Source organism: Haemaphysalis longicornis, unplaced genomic scaffold (assembly GCF_048455015.1).
Source record: "Haemaphysalis longicornis isolate Haplotype H1 unplaced genomic scaffold, Haemaphysalis longicornis Haplotype H1 scaffold_1, whole genome shotgun sequence".
NCBI classification, from domain to species: Eukaryota; Metazoa; Arthropoda; class Arachnida; order Ixodida; family Ixodidae; genus Haemaphysalis; species Haemaphysalis longicornis.
This window is the reverse complement of record NW_027526203.1, coordinates 82,850,854-82,855,806: the sequence shown is the minus strand read 5'-3', so window position 1 is coordinate 82,855,806 and position 4,953 is coordinate 82,850,854. Positions and strand designations below refer to the sequence as shown.

The 4,953-nt window shown below is 43.3% G+C and overlaps 1 long non-coding RNA gene across 1 annotated transcript; it reads right to left on the bottom strand.

Moving 5' to 3' along the window:
• Positions 1–316: 316 nt before the first annotated feature.
• On the bottom strand, positions 317–3,128 carry LOC144164759 (uncharacterized). Its single transcript, XR_013321239.1, has 4 exons — positions 2,724–3,128; positions 2,375–2,534; positions 2,165–2,287; positions 317–1,676 (listed from the first exon to the last, which is right to left on the bottom strand). It is a non-coding gene; the product is annotated as an uncharacterized LOC144164759 (long non-coding RNA).
• Between the last annotated feature and the right edge of the window lie 1,825 nt (positions 3,129–4,953).

The following is a 4,953-nucleotide window of genomic DNA, read 5'->3' as shown; positions in this document are numbered from 1 at the left end:
TTATTGCGTACATTTGAGATACGGAGACATCTGTTTCCACTTGGGCAGAAAATGACCAGCGTACAGGATCAAATACAAAAACGATATCAAGTGGCCAAAACGATCTAAGTGGCATTTTCCTATTTTCGTTAATATTTACCATTCTTTTTTGCTAAAAAAACATGGGTAATAAAGATGGCTTTAAGCGCAACCGCGTCACAAACAGACTTGTACATCTACCCTCGCACTAACTCAAAAAGCATTACACAATAGTGAGCATAAAATATGCTGTTTTGTCACATGAAATCAGGTACCGGAAATGCGGAAGTATCCAGAGCGCTTGCCATACCATGTTTACTCATCCCGGTTCCAAAATATGCAGTTTGCTATTAAATTGTAGGGAAAAGCCAAAAATACAAGCCATACACGGTTGGATTATCACAAGACCTGCAAGAGTGTAGGAAAAGAACACCGGAGCCAATACTAACAATGTAACATTTGCACAGAAAAACTTACCGGAAGCATGTGGCACTATTGCACAACTAAAACATACACCATATATCAATATCAAGCTAACTGTAGCCAAAACCGACTATATACGCGCCCTGAAAAAGCCTTTCACTGAAGCCGCGTTGCTTCCCCGACAATTTGTAGCTATTTAAAATAACTTATCCAAAAAAAAGCTCATAGCACCCAGTGTGAATCTTACAAAATTTTACAAACCAGATAGCTCGGAGCATGTTACGCATTTTAAAATTTAACAAGCAGCCTAACTCTAAAGACGTTATTAATTCCCCCAAGAACAATTCAGACATCCCAAATAACCAAGCCAGGTAGCGTTGAAACATACAGGTGACCAATTTTACCAAGCGAACTTGGAAGCATTTTTCCAGCCGGAACATTTATCTGAGGTAAAATTCACAGTTGCGTGCTATACAAACCCTACTATCATGACGACAGTATGCTTGTGACCAAAGCACTGCCTCTAACAAGCAAGAAATGCAACTTAGTCTAAATGTAAACAACTTTTTCAAGCCAAATATGTATATTTCGCATTCTTCTAGGGCTTAGGTGTCAGCTAAGATACAGTACAAAAATTGATTAATAAAGCCCCAAACCGTCTGTGTAAATAATTACTCTCACGTTTGCATCCATCAACAGCAGCACTGCCATGGAAAAAAATTACGAGCTGCACTTGAATAATAAAAACGTTACAGTGCAGTGCCATTAACTACATTAACAGAGTAACAGAGTAGCTGCAAAGGCAGCCTGCGCTTTGTGCCAATAATGAAAAATTGCAAAGGAAAGCACGAGTTCACTTTTGCAATTGACATGCCGCTTGCATCTACCAATCATTTGAACCACGACATATCTTTCCGAATAGGCTTCAACGTCTAACAATAATTTAAAACCCCAAGTAGAGTGACCACATCAAGTCTTTCAACAGAGCTTTCAACTTAAATGACACCAGGCCACTGTTAAATGGCCACGAACTCTGCAAAAGTCCCAAGAACTCTCCAAAGTCGCATAAGTTTCAGGAGATTAAGATGAAATATACGGCGAGGAGGATGACCACATCTTGACGTGACAACGCAGGCGGAAAATCCATGACGTGTTTCTTGCAGACAATATTTACGCGGCCATTTTCTTCTCTCAAAATAACTGTACCTCGAGAATAACTGGACCACGTCATGTACCTTTAAGGAAGGAACAAGAAAATTTTGTTAGACGATGGCTTTAAATGAGTGAGTTGCTTAGGATACCCCTTTTATAGCACAGTAATTGATTGAAATATCAGCGATTTTTTGGTTTCTTTTCTGGGAATGCTGCTAACAATGTACAAAAAATATTAGCACAGACTGTCAATGGCCGTTCTCTAATTCTGGAAAGCAACCGCATTGGGCGTGGCCGTGGTGCCGTATTATCACAGCAGCAACTCTCAATGTGAACGCAAAATGTTTGCAAAACTTGAATGCAAAATAATAGTTTTTTTGTCCACATGTTGAAGCATGTGAAAGAGGCTGAATGTGAAGGTATTTCCCAATATTGGAGTTCACAATTTATTTTTAACAGTAAGATTTTGCTACAAAGAAAACTACCACAAATTCAGTCCCGCAAAATAAAATGCCAGCTTTAATAAACACTACCATAAATTGAGTCCCACAAAAATAAAATGCCAACTTACCCAACTAAAATTAAGATGCAGGCGTTCCTGGCAGGGCCTCCTCGGAGTGCATTTCCAGGAAAGTTTTGCCAACGTGTTCCCAAAAGCTCTGACTGTCGTTTTCACCTACAGGTCAAGTTGTCACTGAAATGGTGTTCCGAAGCTATTACGTATATTGCAACTACCTAAAAAGGGACCATCAGAGTTCCAGAACTGGGAGTGCGTACTTACTTGTAGAATGCAATGATTTCATCCCGTACGACGGCTTTCATGTGTTTCCTTTTTGTGAACACACGCCTTCAAGAACGGTGAACAGACGCCTTCAAGAACCAAGAAAATGGCAGTATGCATTCCTTGTTCCATTGTTTTAAGTCCCGGTCCGCCCTATTTCCTAGAAAATAAAAACAGTATAAAAATATCGAAGCATAAATTTACGCTTCCCTCTAAGAAGGGAGTACTACAAGATCTCGTACAATGCCTGATTAGTTGTGCTAAAATTTATTTTGCAGCACGAGCCCTGGTAACGTTTTCAGGCGAAACAATTTTAAATATAAAAATATTTGAACATTTTTAGGCTTACCTGTCATTGCTCCATGCGGAGTGGTGAACGTCTGTATAATACGCAACACTCAAGAGGCACTCTTTCGTGGCTTTGACTTCCACAATGCATTCATAATCTGCCACACTTGTCACGACGACGCCTCGGCGTGCCGAAGATGTCTTCAGCCACAGTGAATGCCACAGCCATGATTTCAGAGGTATATGTAAGGAATGGAAATAATTCGTTTTAATTTCTGTTCTTCAGACAAAGGAAAACAATTGTCGCAAAATACCAGTGTAGAGACAAATGTCTCCACAGTCAGCCATCTGGACAGGTTATACAGATCGAATACAGAATGTAGCAATCTGCTTTCGCGGTATATTTTCTAAGTTCAAGGAAGCAAAGAAATGGGTTAATGTTGGGTGCACATAGTGATGCAAGAACTTATCACCTGAGCGTTATCGAAAATTATTTCGACTCTCGGGTTACCACCGACATTGACCGCATAAAAGTGCACGAGTGGCTTATTTCTAACGCGGTTCGTGAAGTAGCAACCACTAATAATGGATATTGGATAATTATCCTGAAGTCTCAAGTTACCACTGACATTAACAGCATAGAAACGGCAGCACACTTTCTATATACCCGCTGCGTGTTGGGTTTCCACATTTCTTCCCCTCTAAAAAAGAAACGTTTGCTACTGCGGTACTGCTAAGACAACTGTCCCTTCCATTTCTCCACACTTCAGGCAATGTTATTTAAAATAGATCATCTCTATTGGTCAAAGGAATTGAAAGAAACATGGAACATAAACCTGAAACATAGAACAGATAAACGTAAGATGACGCCTTGAAAGCACATCAACACAACTCGAAATAGCGTCTACCTTGCGCGCAACGGACAAGGTCGAAGACTACCGGTCTGGTAAGCACAGTAAATGCATTCTACTCAGCAGACTAACACAACGCCGCAATTACCACGCAAGTTTTAAAAATACCAATAAATCTAAGGACGGACGCTCCGACAAGCTTGCTTGGAAGTTGTACACGTGTGCACGCGCGATTATCGCGAGCGACTAACCCGAGAAGATTCGCTACCGCCGAGATACACAGCAACCGTCAATATACAACTAAGCAAAGCCACACAGTAAGGGAACATCCAATCATGAAACGCGCAAACCAGCAACTTCCTTATAGCAATGGCTAACGTACGCAGTCAGAAATGTCCAGCCGACTCTGACCCACGAACACGGAAGTTTTGGTAAATTACGGCTGCAAACGTTTCTCCAACACAAAATGTTACACGCCGCGACCACAAGCATGGACGACACACGAACAACGGGCAGAGAAGCGGTATGTTTATCGGACGCAGTTAACAAGGATGTCACTGAACAACAACCATTACTAGCACATAAATAAGCAGCACTGACCTTTTTTGCGCCTCCTGGCAAAACTCCACTTCGTCGAACAGGAAATACAGCCCGGATATATGAAAAAAGCCGCCCGCATCTTCCCACGGGGGGAACTCGAGTAAATGCGTCGCATCTACTCGAGGCAAGCAAAGCATCACGTCAAGCGAAAGCCAAGCAAAGACACCCTTGACTGAATTCCGAACGCGCGCTCCGCCGCTTATATACGTTGAAGGGACTGCGTAAGCCGGTCCCACTTGACGACGTTGGCGTACTTGTAAAGCGGCGAGGACCGTAGGTGTTTGAGCCAAGCGCGGATGTTGCTTCGCCGGAGAACGGCACACCGGTTATATGCGCAGCGCGCCCGAACGAGAGGAAACCGCGGAAGAGAGAGTACTGCACATGCGCCGGCCCCAGCGCGTCTGCCGCGGCTATGACGCAACGTGCCGCGGCTATGACGCAACACAATCCAACAAAATCCACTTTAATCCAATCCAATCCAATCCAAATCCAAGCCAAGCCAAGCCAATCCAAGCCAATCCAATCGAATCCAATCTAATGCCCTCGCGAGAGAGTGTTCGAATCCAATCCAATGCCCCTCGCGAGAGAGTGTTCGCTTTCGCCTCGACTCGACGCGCATGCGCAGTGAGCGTGCGGACTACGGACGCCAACGCGGGTGACATCGTGAGTTACTGAAATGCTCTGCATTTAAAATTCGCAGTTGCACGCCGCAATCAACCCAATCAAACTGCTAACGGCGCTAACGGTTCTCGCCAGCGTGACCGAGAATTTCTTTAGTAAATATCAGGCGCATCGCGCGAGCAATTGAGAAACCCGCTTTGGAATGCCACTGGTGGCGCT